Source organism: Mustela nigripes, chromosome 4 (genome assembly GCF_022355385.1).
Source record: "Mustela nigripes isolate SB6536 chromosome 4, MUSNIG.SB6536, whole genome shotgun sequence".
Taxonomy (NCBI): Eukaryota; Metazoa; Chordata; class Mammalia; order Carnivora; family Mustelidae; genus Mustela; species Mustela nigripes.
Genome location: NC_081560.1, coordinates 117,188,665 through 117,204,967, shown reverse-complemented (window position 1 = coordinate 117,204,967; position 16,303 = coordinate 117,188,665). Strand labels below are relative to the sequence as shown.

General features: G+C 44.4%; 1 protein-coding gene across 1 annotated transcript in view; it reads left to right on the top strand.

The window, feature by feature from the left end:
- The first annotated feature begins 13,253 nt into the window (after window positions 1–13,253).
- LIPA (lipase A, lysosomal acid type) overlaps window positions 13,254–16,303 on the top strand; it is a 31,786-nt gene continuing 28,736 nt past the window's right edge. The window contains exon 1 of the mRNA XM_059397400.1: window positions 13,254–13,397. The gene's annotated coding sequence lies outside the window, so the exon portion shown is untranslated. The remainder of the gene's footprint in view (window positions 13,398–16,303) is intronic.

The window sequence follows — 16,303 nt, the reverse complement described above, 5'->3', positions numbered from 1 at the left end:
TACTTGTGATTTCTCTCTGTCAAATAAATAAATAAAATCTTAAAAAAAAAAAAAAAGAAATCTCTAGGTTGAACTTTTAGTAGCCTCTCCAGGCCAGAAGCCAAGCCACGTACTTGCCATCAGACATGCCTGCAATACCTGTCGACTTGGGCAAACTCCTGAGGTGCCCAAGGTATCTTGAGGCCCCTGCTCCTACCAGGGAGTGACATTCTTTACTCACCTGGTGAGGCTGCTGGGAACTCTGTAAGCAAGTTTATCAGGCCAAGAGTTCCAAAGGGTTTTATGGCTCCAGGTTTTACAAAGTCAACCTTAGTTCCTTCAAGCTGGTCATATCTGAGTCTTTTCAAATATGACATTCCAGTCAAAGCCTTGGTAAAATAACCAGTGTCCAATGCTGTCCTGTTACAAGGAGAATAGATTCTTACTGAACTTATACAAATGACTGATTGCCAAGGAAGAACTTATTGAGCCCTTTTGGTTTCAGAGGCTACCATAGAAAAGCTGAATGCCTTGATTCATTTACAAATGAACACCATTACATCTCTATAAGTTACAGGTAACTTAAGAAAAAGTTTCCCTAATCTAGAGGAGCAAACATTACAGAGCCAGTAATGTTTAAAACATGAAGAGACACAACATTACAACCCTTCAGTTCATCTAGTCCCATGTTATTAATTCTGGCTTAGTCTGAATGTAGCCCTTACTTCTGTAAATCTTTACCCATTTCAGTTCCAAGATTTTAACATATCAAATCTTCCCATATGAATTTTCTTTAAGGCGGAATTCATCTTATAAGAGAACTAAAGCAATTACAAATGAAAAAAAAAAAAAAAACTCAGAACAGATATAGTTAAATATCAAGTGATGACCCTTATCAAGACATTAAAATTTTAGGAAATGTATAGAACCTCTAAAATAATTACAGCATTTACCCAAATGCAACCCAAGGTTTATCAGTAACTTAGCTTATCAAGGAAGCCTTATGAGCCAAAGAGATCTCATTTACAACTCTGGGCAGGCAAAGAAAACTTTGCCCTTTTAAACAGAGAGAAAACCAGCTTTTCTATACCAGTGTCTTTCCTTTTTTTATTTTTAAGTGTGCATCATTGAGAGAGGAGTTTTCTGGGTTTCCCTCCCATCATAAATGATGTCACAGACAAAGGGAGGGTCATCTTTCAGATGCTGTCCCGCTCGCGTCCCTCGTGGGAACTTAGGAGCGTCTTAGGTAAGGTCTGTCCATATAAACCCCAGACCAGGCTACTCCGTGGAGTAGATGACCGTTATGCCATATGACGCCCTGTGCAGCCCACTCAGACACATTCACACAGTCAGGCACTCTTCAGATTCAAACAGGTTGGACACCTCCCTCCACCAGGTCTCCCGTTCCATTCTGTAGGAATGGATCTAGCTAATACAGTGGCCCCAGGCCCGTTTTTCTTTCTTAGTCAAACAGGATCAGGCATCTGGTATTTTTCTCTCCTTTTTTACCTATTTCCTACTTTTCTACAGTTGTTTCGCTTATTTCCATCAATCTTAATTACACTTAGCAGAATTTTGTACTCTTAGAAATAACTTAACCTCTACTGAAGATTAAATATAAACCAATTGTGACTTGTTACAACAGAATTCTTTAGATGGCAAATTTATCAATTAGTTAAAAACAAAACATGTTTACCAACAGATTTCAAAAGCACAAACCTAGTTCCAGCAATCAGCGCTCTAGCATTTTATCCCATTTGGTTGAAGTTTCAGGTTAACGACGACTTTGAAAGCTACTTTAACAATTACCCATTGAAACTCTGAGACAGACAAATAACCATCAGTTTAGTTATCTCTTTGCTAACAGATTTCAACACAGATTTTAACACAGTTTTGACCTTAAGTAAAAACTCTGAAGTTTCACATTTACTACTGTTAACTCAAAAGACATGTTTATCCTAATTAACCCAACAAGCTTAACTTAGTTCAAATACTGATTTACGTTCCACCTGGGCCCACTCCACTTCGAATGTTTACCTGAGACCCAGGTGGGAAGATCCGGAGCGGGGGGTTAGGTCCAGGGGCACTCTTCTTGTTTCTCAACAGTGAAGAACAGAACAAAGCGCCACCAGAAGGCAGAGAAAGGGTTCCCAGTTCTGGGGATCATCAGCTCCAAGAGAGGGGCACACACCATGCTTTCCCGCCAGCAAGGGAGAGGGGCTAGGCAGTCTCCCTCAGGCCCGAGAGGGCAAGGAATGTCCCCAAAACAAAGTTGTTTCAGCAGCTGCTTGGGAATATTCCTTAAAGTCTCTGCCTCAAGTTAGACTAACCCCAGTTGGCTCCAGTTATAGCCATTTGAAAGTCAGAGTTCCCTTACTCCGTTTGCCCCATTCCTTCAAACACAACAAGCAGCACAGCAGACAACAAAAAGTCAAGACAAAGACAACCGCACGCCCAGCAGATCTTACCCAGAACCTGCCACTGGTGTGGACTTTTTGATCTTCTGGCCGTCCAGGGGGGCTCGAACCCCCTGGCCACCTAGGGAAACTCGAACCTCTGGTGACCACCTGGGGGACTCGAACCCCCTGACCGCCTAGGGGGACTCGAACCCCCTGGTGATCTACCAGTGGAGGGAAGGGGCATCTCCCCATCCTCTCCAGACCTGGGGAGCATGGCCACGTCCTGCTTCACCCAGTGGGCTATACCCAGCCCTCCACCCAGAGAGACCAACCGATCTCATAGAGTACCTGGAAATCAGCGGATCCCACAGAGTAAAATCTGTGAGATCTTACCTCGAGACTTTTCCCAGAAATTCTGATGCTGGCTCAGTTCTCGTCGTTTAATCCCGGACAGAGCCCCCATATGTTATGCCCCAATAATGGGTCCGTGATTAAAGGAGCACGACTGATACAAAGCGAAGGTCAAGCAAAACTTTATTTCACGCCAAGCATTAAGAATCTAACCGAATATTCGGGGCCGCACCTCTTACAAGAGAGGGTGACCCCTCTCTGTTTCACAGAGTAGCTTTTAAGGGCAAAGGCCATGCGGTCGGGCCTGGACACGCACAGGTGGCCAATGAGATTGTAACACACACAGGAAACTCCACAGTGATGGTAGGTGACCAATTGAGTTACAATTTACCCTAGTAGACATTTGAACCAGCCTATTACACCTTGATTGGGATTGGCACCAAAAGGGCTCCCAAAGGGCGGGGCCCATACTCCTTGGTAACCACGGAGACAGTATGCATGTCCCCCACTGATCCAATGTCTCCACCTGGCCTGACCCACCTTTGTATCTGGGCTTTGTTACCTGTAAATCCCCTGGGGGAAGGGGAGCAGGGACAGTTTCTAAATAGGTCCTTACAGGGACATCGCTCAGAGGACGAGGTCCTCATTGTGAAGAGAGCCCGCAGCGGGTTTGGCCGAATTCTCCCTTAGCTTCCTTCCAGTTTTGTCTTCATGGCTGCGCCGGATCATTTGTCCTTGTGAGTGTGTTCTAGTTCATTGTTATAAGTGTATTTGTCTTGTTGTGGACTGAGGACGTGATGGGACAGACGCAGATGTCTGTCTCTGATGATTGACCACTTCTTAGACGTTAGGGAAAGAGCTCATAACCTTAGCACGGACTTACAAAAGGGAAAGTTTTGGACTTTACGCATGTCTGAATGGCCATCTTTTAATGTTGGATGGCCCCAGGAGGGCTGCTGGGTTTGTAGTTGTCTTTGTCCTGTCTCTTTGTAGTCTGTTGTGGTGTTTGTTATGTTTGCAGGAATGGGGCAAACAGAGAATAGAGAGACTCTGACTTTCATCTCTCTTTTCCTCCTAAATAGATGTGGGGCTTCTCCCCCACTCATTTCGTGTGTTTAAGGCTATAACTGGGGCCAACTGGAGGTAGTCTAACTCAAGACCGAGACTTAAGGAATGTTCCCAAGCAGCTGCCAAAACAACTTTGTTTTGGGGACATTCCTTGCCCTCTCGGGCCCCATGGAGACTGCCTAGCCCCTTCCCCCTTGCTGGTGGGAAAGCATAGCGTCTGCTCCTCTGTTGGAGTTGATGAGCTCTAAAACTGGGAATCCTTTCTCTCACTCCTAGCAGCACTTTGTTCTTCTGTCTCCCCCTTTTTGTTTCTGCACCAACATGCCTGGGGCCTGCATAACTGGCCTCTAGACCATCCTTAGTGCTTCCTGCACCACAGCTCCTTCTCTCTTCGCTGTCAAGGAGCAAGAAGAGCACCCGCTGGACCTAACACCCCCCACTCCAGATCCTCTCACCTGTGTCTCAGGTAAACATTCAAAAGTTTACTGAAGGTCAAATAAGCTTGTCTTATTTGTTAAAATCTGTGTTAAAATCTGTTAGCAAAGAGACGACTAAACTGATGGTTAATTGTCTCAAAGTTTTCATGGGTAATTGCTGAAGTAGCTTTCAAAGTCTTTGGTGACCTGAAACTTTAAAGCTTTGCTTGGATGACAAATAAAATTAAGTTTGTTGGACATCTAGGTCTTTTCCAGATAGGATAAAGTGCTAAAGCATTGAGTATTGAACATAGGTTTGCGCTTTTGACTTCTTACTTCAAAGAAACTAAGAGTATTTAAATCTGTTGGTAAACATGTTTTACACTTAACTAATTCTGTTTAACAGTTCACAATTGGTTAATACTTAGTCTTCACTAAAGATTAAGGTGTTTCTAAGAGTACAAAATGCTAAGTGTAACTAAGACTGATGGAAATAAAGAAAGCAACTCTGTGGAAAAGCAGATGATATGTAAGAAAGATTTAAGGGATGGAAATGCATTTTATTAAAGATAAAAGGTAATTTTGTCCTAAATGAGATGGTTGTTTGAAGGAAATGACTTGGGACAAAACCTGAATGCAAAAGAAAGTTGTAGAAGGTTTGTGAAGGGAAATCTTTGGAATGGAATTTAGGATGGTCAGGACAGACTAAGATTAAAATGAATGGGTTTTAACCAAATGGGATAAAATGCTAGAGTTCTGGTTGCTGGAACTAGGTTTGTGCTTTTGAAATCTGTTGGTAAACATATTTTGTGCTTAGCTGATTGATAAATTTGCCATCTAAAGAATTGTTTTAACTGTTCACAATTGGTTAATACTTAGCCATCACTAGAGGTTAAGGTATTTCTAAGAGTACAAAATTCTGTTAGGTGTAATTAAGACTGATGGAAATGAGAAAAAGCAACTCTGTATGTAAAAAGTAGGAGATATGTAAAAAGAGAGAAAAACAGCCCCGAGGCCACTGTTGGAACCAGACCCATTAGTAAAGAACGGAAGGGGAGACTGATTGCCTCCCATTATCCAGGGATACCCAAAGGGGAGGGTATCCAAACTGTTTGAATCTGAAGAGTGCCTGACTGTGTGAATGTGTCTGTGTGGCTCCACTGCTTTGGCTACGGAATCTGAGTGGGCTGCACCGTGAGTCTTGTGGGGCGTCATATGGCATAACGGTCATCTACTCCATGGAGTAGCCTGGTCCGGGGTTTATATGGACAGACCTTAGCTAAAACGCTCCTAAGTTCCCGGGAGGGACCCGAGCAGGACAGCATCTGCGACATCATGCATGATGGGAGGGAAACCCAGAAAACTCATGTCTTAAGACTGCATGCTTAAAAAAGGAAAGAAAGACACTGGTATAGAAAAGCTGGTTTTCTCTCTGTTTAAAAGGGCAAAGTTTTCTTAGGTTAATTGTTCTGTTTAAATGGTTTTCTCCTTGCCTGCCCAGAAAATTCAGTTCCTATTTTTTGTTTTATCAGGTGTTTAACATCCCTAATTATATTTAGGCATGTGTTTTAAAACTTTCTAAGGTTTTAGCAATTGTTGACAAGATTTAAACCAATGTTATACCTTGGGTTAGATTTGGATAAATACTGTAGCCACTCTAGAGGTTCAATACATTTACTAAAATTCAATGTTTTGACAAATATAGGTCTTTGATATGTTAAAATCCTGGGAACTGAAAGGGGTAAAAATTTACAGAAATAAGGGCTACATTCAGACTAAACCAGAATTAGTAACATGGGACTAGATGAACTGAAAGGTTGTAATGCTATGTCTCTTAATGTTTTAAACATTACTGGTCCTGTAATGTTTGCTCCTGCAGACTAGGGAAACTTTTTCCCAAGTTATCTGTAACTTATAGCGATGTAAATGTGCTCATTTGTAAATGAATCAAGGCATTCAACTTTTCTCTTTATCTGAACCCTCTGAAACCAAAAAGGTCTCAATAAGTATTCTTTCTTCCATGGCAATCAGTCATTTGCACAAGTTCAATAAGAATCTGTTCTCCTTGTCACAGGACAGTATTGGAAACTGGTTATTTTACCAAGGCTTTGACTGGAACGTCATATTTGAAAAGACTCAGATATGACCGGACAGCTTAAAGAAAAGAAGGTTGACTTCATGAAACCTGGAGCCCTAAAGCCCTTTGGAACTGTTGGCCTGATACCTTGCTTACAGAGTTCCCAGCAGCCTCTCCAGGTGAGTAAAGAATGTCACTCCTTGGTGCAGAGCCTCAGGAAGAGGGATTCGCCCAAGTAGACAGGTATTACAGGCATGTCTGATGGCAAGTACGTGGCTTGGCTTCTGGCCTGGAGAGGCTGCTAAAAGTTCAACCTAGAGATTTCTTATAAAAAGTTCCAGTAAAGCAGATTCTAAAAGATCTATATGATTACTTACTGTTCTTGCTGAGCTTATGTAAACAATTAGGCCAAGTTTGTTAAAACTGGACTTGTTATTCAAATGAGTTAGTCCTGATTTGGCTATCTCTGGAAGTGGTTATTTTTGAGAGAAGAATTATGTTTTAATAACCCACCTTTATGGGTGCTAAATCCTAAAGTTGATTGTTTTCAAATGGTTGTTTACCTAAACTAGACAGCCTAAGGTAAACTTCAGGGACGTTACACAGTAACTCATGTAAACGATCTTGCTTTTGCCAGTCAGTCAGCCCCAGATATAAGGAGGAAACTTCAGAAAATTGAAAGATTTGAAAGGAAGCATCTGACTGAATTAGTGGGAATAGTAGAAATAGCCGCTGAGGACTATGGGTCATGCTTGTGGGGAGACAAGAGCTCTCTTACAGACTCTGCAGGGAAAAGAGTATCCGATGTCAGCAATGAAAACACAGCTCTGAGGGAGCCATGCCACTTATTTAGGTTTTGATCTCCGTGAGGGAGTTTCTTGGGACGGTGGGCTACTGCAGGATGTGGATACCGCAGTTCGTGGAGATGGCATGACCTCTATACGAACTGGCTAAGGGAGGACTCACTATGGTAGAGTGGATGGCTAAGGCAAAAGGAGCATTTCGGGAATTACAAACAGCCTTACTGAGTGCCCCAGCACTGGCCATCCCAGATGTTACCAAGCCCATCCACTTGTATGTGGATGGGAAGACAGGGGTAACTGAAGGAGTTTTGACTCAGACTCTGGGGCCTCAGCAAAGGCCAATAGCTTATCTTTGCAAGAAGCCAGATGCAGCAGTGGCTGGGTTCCCCCTTACCTTCGCATAATTGCTGCCACAGCCCTCCTGGTCAAAGATGCAAATTAGACTATTGGGGGATTGGGCTAAGACTAGAACAGGAAAGTTAATTCTTCCTCGAAGACTAGGAAGAAAATTAGTAAGCCAAATACATCAGGGCACTCATTTGGGGATACACAAGCTTAAAGAGCTTATGGGCAAGCAGGTCCAGGTCTCTAAATTAGGGTGTATGGCTCATGATATGGTTGATAGATGTACTCAATGTCAGGTGATAAAGGCAGAAAGAACTAAAATGGAAAGAGGGAAAAGAGATAGAGGTTTGGGTTACCTGTGGCGGTCAGGTCAGACAATGACTCTGCCTTTGTGAGTTCAGTCTCACAGGTATTGGTCAAAGCTATAGGCACTAATTGGAAACTACATTGTGCCTACCTGCCCCGGAGCTCTGGGCAAATGAAAAGAATGAAACAGACTCTCAAAGAGACCTTGGCAGAGTTAATTTTGGAGACTGGCGGTGGATGGGTAGATTTCCTTCCCTTCACCGTCCTCAGGGCATGATGTACACCCTACTTAAATAAGGTGAATGTTCTGGAGACCCCCACCCCTTTGCCCTTGACTACAAGAGGTTGGTGTAGCAGAAATGACTGATCAGTCTGTACTCCAGTCCCTGCGGGCATTCAGGGATCCGGACTGCCCATACTGGGACGGAGACGGAGGTGGAGCCACATCCTTACCAACCCGGAGATTTGATTTGGATACCAAGTGGGAATCCTGGAGTCCCGCTGGAAGGGACTGTTTACTGTCATCCTGACCACCCCCATGGCAATAAAAGTAGAAGGCGTCAGGACCTGGATTCACGCGGGTCATGTCAAATGAGCCGAGGATGAGAACGCCCCCCAGAGGTGGATGCCACTGCTGATGGACCCTGCTGATCCTGGACTGAAACTAAGACTCAAAAAACAATAAGTTCATTAAATTCATTGTTCCCCTGTTGTTAAAATATAGGTGGGAAGTATAAGCAAGTGCGAAATAACAAAGGGGGGGGCTTAACATACTGTTTCTGGGTAAATCACACTGGAGTCATTAAAACAGCCTAGCAGCCATTAAAACGGGGTACAGAACTGGCTGAAGAGTCTAAGATTTGACTAATGCCCAAAGAAAAGGGGGGAATGTAAGGACCTATTTTACTGTCCCTGCCTCCCCCCCCCAGGGGACTTAAAAACAAGTCCCAGAAACCAGCTCCAGGTGTGAAGGCCATGAAAAACAAGGCTGTACCCACCTGGAGTCTAGCCCTGACAAAAGTACAGCCATCTTGGCAAAGCAAAAGCTGGCACCTTGCACTGTAAGAGTGGGTTAGTATAAGAATGGCCATCTTGAAGGCTGGGAAGCCATTTTACTGAGCGTCCCTAACCAGCCCACAGGGCACACATAACTTGAGATAAGAGAAAGTAGCTAAAACCTGAAAAAACAATTTTATCGTATACCACCAGGGAGGTTAGGTGATGGTGCCATAGGGACCAAATGTTAAAGAAAATAGTTAACTTGCAGAGACCACAATCCTGCAAGACAGGAGTCTCCATTGGATTGCAAATGGTCTGGTGATTTACAACAAAAAGGGCTATCTCTTCAATGGCCCAGTTTCCAGAGACAAAGGGCTCAGTTCCTCAAGGCCTAAAGTAGCACCATAAAAGGGAAGGAGACTGAGGCAGAAGGAAATGTAAATAAAGTTAAATTTCCTCTAAACTTAAATCTCCCTTAACCACCAGATGGCTCCAGTGTGGCAAAAAGTTAAACAAAGTTAAACTGTCAAAGTGGGGTACGTGATATGTATGTAGCCTTGAAAATGCTACATAAACCCTTGGCTTTGAGTGCCTGGGGTCCTTGTTGAAACCCGCTGCGCCCAGCTAGCTGGAAATAAACGTCGCTGTGTGACTTGCATTATCGAGAGTGCTCTCTGTCTAATTGAGGGGTGGTTGACTCCGTACCCTAACAACACATGTGCCATCACCAGTTTCTTCTTATTACGAAGAAGCTGCTATGGTCACTTGTGCACAAATACTCTTCATTTCTCTTGGGTAAGCACTCAGAAGTACAGTAGTTGGGTCAGACGGGAAGCCTGTGTAGAGCCTTCTAAGAAGGTGTCAAACGGCTTCTAAAGTTGTACCATTTTTCATTCCCACCAGCAACGTGAGAGATTTTACTACTTCTCCCCATCATCAACACTTATTAATTTTAGCCACTGCTGGGTAGAATAGTGGTTTCTCATTGTGGGTTTAGTTAGCATTTCCCCAATGACTAATGATGGTGAACTTATTTTCATTCGCCATCTACTTCCTTTTGCCCTTTTTTGACTGGGTTTTGAGTCTTGTTATTAAATTGTAAGGTGTATACTTATCACTTTCGTGAGATCTAAACAAACAGCCCATTGAGGTATATAATTCACATTCCAAACGATTCACTCATTTGCTGCGTGCAATTAAATGTGTTTCATTTTATCCACAGAGTTGTGCAATGAATACCACAATTAATTTGTAACCCTTCCATCAGGGCAAAAAGTAACCCACAACCTTTAGTGGTCAACTTACATTGTCCCAACCCCACCTCACTCCCATCTACAGGAAACCACTAATCTACTTTCGGTCTGTATAGATTTGCATATTCTGGACGTTTCATGTCTGTGGAATTATTTCCCTTTATTTTTTTGTGACTGGCTTTTATCACTTAGCATGTGTTTAAGGCTTGTTCATATTGTAGCACGCATCAGTCCTTCATTTGTCTTTAATTATGCAATAATATTCACAATACAGACATACTGCATTTTATTTATCCAATTCATCAGCTCACATTGAGCTGTCTCTGCTTTTCAGGTCTTACAAATAATAACCCTGTGAACATTTGTGTACGAGTTGTTTTATGTGAATGTGAATTTTCATTTCTCTCAGGTGTATACACAGCAGGGGAGGTGCTGGGCCATATGGCAACTGTATGTTTCACCTTTTGAGGAACGGCAGACTGTCATCTAAAGCAGCTGTATCATCTCACGTCCCCCTAACCCCCACCCCCACCCCCTGGCCCCTGGGTTCCCTTCATGTCCCAACATTCTCATCCACATGTGCTAATATCCACCTTTTTAAATTATCATCACCCTTGGGGATATGAAATGGAATCTCATTACGGTTATAAAGTGCCTTTTGAAGGACGAATTTTTTTATTATTATTATTTTGACGAAGTCCAGTTTGTTAATCATTTTTCCTCTCATGGGCTGCACTTTTTATGTTCTGTTTAAGAAATCCTTTTGGCAAATCCATTATTTTCTCTTATTTCCACTCCCCCCACCCCCAAGAAAGTCCTATAGTTTTAGCTTTCAGATGCATGTCTATCTATGATCCATTTTGAGTTAATTTTTGCATAAGGTTGAAGTTTACCATTTTGCATTTAACTAGCCAATCGCTCCAGCTCTGTTTGTTAAAAAGATTATTCTTTCCCCAAGGCATTGTCTTATGAAAATCAACTGGCAGTCTATTTTCAAAGACTACTTTGAAGTAGTCTTACTCAGGGATAATTTTGCTTCATGCTAAGGCAATAATATCCTTGTGAGTCTTTTACCTTGTGCCTTTTCTCTAACAAGGTTTTTCCATTCTGGCCCGTGCCACCTGAACTATTCCCAATCCTGTGTAAACTTGGGAGATTTTCCCATTTGCTCCTTTCAGGTGTTTTTTCTCCTGGTCTAGTATAGTTTCATCATATGCGAACTCCAGTTACTTCTCCATGCCAGACTTGAGGGGAACGCTCGGCAGACCCCAAGAGCTCTTTCTCTCTGCAACTCTTAACACCTCACTCCTCTGCCCTGCAAACTTGATTGCCTTAGCCTTCATGAATTCTCATCTGAGTCCACGCAGAGAAACTGCCAGATTTTTTAAAAAAAAGATTTTATTTATTCATTTGAGAAAGAGAATGCCTGAGCAGAGGGAAGGGACAGAGGAAGACACAAACTCCCAGCCGAGCTGGGAGCCTGGTGTGGGGCTGGATCCCAGGACCCGGGGCTTTTGACCTGAGCTGAAAGCAGATGTCCAACTGACTGAGCCACCTAGGTGTCCCAAAACTGCTGAATTTTTTTTTTTTTTTAACCTACGTTCCCCTCTCCCTGAACTGCAGCCTTGAAATTCTCCCCAGACTGTTATCTGGGGCAACTGCACGGCTCACTTTATTTAGTTTCCTCTGTGTGTGTTCTTTGTTTCTTATGTTTCTTTCCAGGAGACTTTACCCAGTCTTGGGGCTTTGAGCTCTATCTCTGTCTCCAGGCTGGGATTTGACTTTGAACACTAGCTGTGTATGTGCCAGCGCTGATCTTTGCCATTTTGTCTCTAGATCCATTCCCTACCCATCCTCTGCTCTGTGTCATTGAGGGTGTAGGGGTCTGGGCCCTGTCGCTTGCATTTCTTAGGCTCCTCTGTTAGCCAGAGTCAGGTTGTAATTGACCCAGAGGAGGTACTGGTGGGACACGGGAGGGCAGGAGGCAGGAAAGGCCACAACATGTCTAATCCTCCTCTCTTGGCCTTAGGAGCGTCTCTGGAAGAGGCTGCTCAACACAACACAACCACCTCTGGTGTCTGGTGACCCTCTCTTCCCCTAACACCACCTCTGCCCTTCCTGCTGTTGCTGGTCTCTTTGGGGTTTGCCTACATCTTATTTGGCTTCCCAACAATTCTGCCACCTGTGCAGCCATTCCCTGTTTGGAATACAGTGGGTTCTGTCTGCTGACAGGGCCTTAGCTAGACAGCTCCCTAACGAGTATCTCAAAATAAACACATCTAAAACCAACTCTTGATTCCCCTCCCAAGCTGCTCTTCTTGATGCTTTCTTCATTTGAATTCGAGTATTTGTCTTCACCTCCACTGCTCTCACTGCCCCATTCTAAGCCATCATTAACTCTCGCTTGGACTATTGCAGTAGACTTGCAACTTGTCTCCCTGCTTCCCTAGTTGATCCTAGCAGACAGAGTGATCTTTCTAAACTGTAAACCAGAGAATGTTGTCTTTCTGTTGAAAACCTCTCACCGGCTTCTTGGTCAGAAGAGAAAGCAAAGTCTGTACAATTGCCCCTCCAAAGCACCCAAGTACCTCCAGGATTTCATGTTCTAGTACTCTCCACCATCACATTCTGTTCTAGTGACACCAACCTCACTGGTCTTCCTAAAACCTACCAGGACATTCTTGCTTTGGGGCCTTTGCACATGCTATTTTCTCACCCCAGAATGGTCTTTCTCCAGTATCCACGTGGTTCTCAATCAGCTTCCTGTTTGTGTTCATCAGAGTCCTTTTCTGATTACCTCACTCATAACACAATGCCCTCCTTCATTGTCCCTTTACTGTTTCATCGTACTTCACAGCACTTTCTACGACTTTATGTTATATATTTGTTCATGGTGTGCCTGTTCCCACTGGAATGTAAGCAGAACAGGGACATTGGTTGGCTGCTATAGCCCCAGTCTCTTAATACTGGGTATTTTAGAAATAAAAATAAAATGTATATCAAGATCGCTTTGCATCAGGCACAACGCTAAGCGCTTTATACGAACACAGAATTTCTTTTCACTTACAGAGCCCAGAGCTCTATGCCAGGTGCAGAGGATGCGGATCATGCGGGAGAACGCCTCAGCAACAGCGAGCAGGTGCCCCTGGGGATCAGCTCTGCAGGGAGAGGGAGCCTCAGCCCCGCCGGGGCCCGCCCACGGCGCATGCTCCGTGGAGGCGCTGGGTAGGGCGGGGTCTCGGCGACACTTCCCGGTGGCCCGCAGTGCCGATTGGCGGCGCGCGCAGCCTGAGCCGGGAGGGGCACCTGCCCCCGCGTCCGACGGTCCCCGCCCCTGCAGGTGTCCAGCTCAAATAGCGGGCACTGCGGCTCTGCACAGTGGCCCGGGAGGACCGGTGCGGGTGAGTGTCGCCGGACTGCGCCGCTGGGTGCGGGTACAACAGCTCGGCCCTCCGCGCCCCCCCCCCGCCCCCCACTCCCGAGCCTCTGCGTCCGGGCGGGACCCCCTGCGCTCGGCTGCGCTCGGGACGGAACCCGCCTGGAGCACCTGCGGGCGCCTCTCCTGCGGGCCGCGTGGTCCAGGTTTCGCGGGGCTCCCCGAAGTTGCCCTTCCTTCCGTGAGAACTCTCTGATTTCCTGGACGGGAGCGGTCGCCGATCCGCGAAGCCGCCCAGAGCCCTTGGATCGCGGTGACCTCTGGGATTCCTAATTCCCAGCCACCTTCTTCCCCTGGTTAAGCTCCCCCTTACCAGTTGGCCCTTTGCTTCCCGTGCTCGACCTGGGTGAGCTCAGCTTCGCGGAACAAGGCTTTAACGGTATTGCACCGGTATGCCACGGGAGTTAACATAGGTCGGAAGTGCTGCCGGGTGTCTGGAGCGTAGGAGAGTTTCCTGGGAGCCCCAATTATTGTTGGTGGTGTTGACACTCATTACTAGGAAGCAAAATGGGAGACTGCTTTGGGGCTTTGCTTTTCTTCAACCACCCAACTTTTGGACCGACTCCTGTCTCATTTTTCAAAATCTGTCCCGTGCATCTCCCTAGGTGAGGGCTCCTCTAGAGATCCTTAAGGATGCAAAGCTGAGTCAGACTCCTGCTCTGCCCTCAGGCTGGGGCGAAAGGAGAGCCAGCGCAGCACCTTCTTGCATTGTTACACTGTAGGGAGAACTGAGCTAGAAGTGGCTAAGAGAGCCCAGAAAACCAGACTCCAGCCCGGAACGGGGCTTTTTCTCCGTGTACACTTCTCAGTCATCATCCTTCCGAGAATCACTTGACTAGTTGGTTGGAAGGAAACATGAACAGGGTGACATATGTGGGTAAGGATCTTCTGCTACTAGTCTCTTGGAGCTTCTCTGCAGACAGCTGGTCCAGGTGCTGTGGGATCCGTACCCAGTGAGAAGCATCTGCTGCCGGAAGATTCTTTGTTTTAAATTTGGGCACCACTTTTCTTTTTCCCTTGTCAATCCACTCCCTGTTTCCTAGTAAAAAAGGACTCTGGGGTGGTTGAATTATGATAAAAGGCAGGCTGGGAGTATACAGCCCTCCCCAACCACCACGGAGAGATAAAAGCTTGTGAGCAAAGGCCAGGGGAGCTCGCTTTGACAGTGCAGGTCAAGGTTACATTCCTTTCTGCCTACATGTTCAGGGTTCCTCATGGCTTTGGAGAAGCCCAAGGGACTTGCACTGGCAGAATTCACTATGGTAATCTCCTGAGAACCTATCTCTTAAGATTTGTGGAATACTCAGGCACAAGTCTGAAAAGCAGCCGTATTGTATTGACATACAAGAACAAGACTTATATTAAATGAAAACTTGTATAAATTTTGATGTCTGTATACTCCCACGAAACCATCGATACTTTCCATATAGTGAACCTGTCCATCACTCTCAAAAGATTCATTGTGCATATCCTCTTGTAATCCTTTCCTCTTGCCCTTTTTCTTAGGCAGCCAGGGATCTGCTTTCTGTCCATAGAGATTAGGTTGCATTTTCCAGAGTATTATATAAATGGAATCATATATTTTATTCTTTTGTTGGGGGGTCTGGCTTTCATTCACTGTAATTATTTTAATATTCATCCATGTTATTGTGTGTTCATTCCTTTTTATTTCTGAGATATATATAGATATATACATATCTATATATATCTCTCCATTTGCCCACTTGGGGTATTCAGGTTTTTCCAGTTTTTGTTTATTACACACAAACCTGTTATAAACATTTTTATACAAGTCTTTGTATGGGTATACATGCATGTATCTTTTTTTAAGTGATTATATTTTTCAAGAATGCAGGATGCCTGTGCTGTAGCTCCAGTCTTGCCTCTAACCATCCAGATTCCTTGGGAGACTCACTTTGCTTTGCCTTTAACATTCAGCCCCAAGGTCTGTGCTGTGCTGTGATTTTGCACATCACTTGTGGAAGCTAGATCATCTTTGTTGGTGGTTGGAGGGTCTCAGAAGGGGAAATGGGTGGTCTTCTATCTTGTTTCTCTTTCAGTCTCTCTTTCATTTCACTCTTTTCCTTGGATGACATATTTATTTGTTTTATTTATTTTTAAAAATTTATTATTACTCTTTTTTAACTGAAATACAGTTGACACATGTTATGTTAGTTTCAAGTGTGCAACATAGTGGTTCAACGTCTTTGTGTATTATCTTGTGTTCCCCACAAGTGTAGCTACCCTCTGTTCCAACACCATTGACTCTATTCCCTATGCTGTGCCTTTCATCCCTGTGACTTACTCATTTCACAACTGGAAGCCTGTACCTCCCACTCCCCTTCACCCATTTTGCCCTTTCCCCTACTTACTTCCCTCTGGCAGCCATCAGTTGTCTGTATTTATGGGTTTGTTTCTGCTTTTTGTTTATGTATTAATTTTTAATTTTTTATTATTTTTTATTTTTAAAAAATATTTTATTTATTTATTTGACAGAGAGAGAGAGAGAGAGAGAGATCACAAGTAGGCAGAGAGGCAGGCAGAGAGAGAGGGGAAAGCAGGATCCTTGCTGAGCAGACAGCCTGATGTGGGGCTCAATCCCAGGACCCTGAGATCATGACCTGAGCAGAAGGCAGAGGCTTCACCCACTGAGCCACCCAGGCGCCCCTGTTTATTCATTTTTTAGATCGCACATACATATGGAATCATATGGCATTTGTCTTCTCAGTCTGGCTTACTTCACTTAGTCTAATATTTAGGTGACAAATATGAATCCTGATGTGTAATTCTGGACAAGAACAGAAATAGACAGTGGGAGGCAAGAACTAATACTCAGCTTAAAAATGAGAACTTAAAAGTGTTTAAATCGCA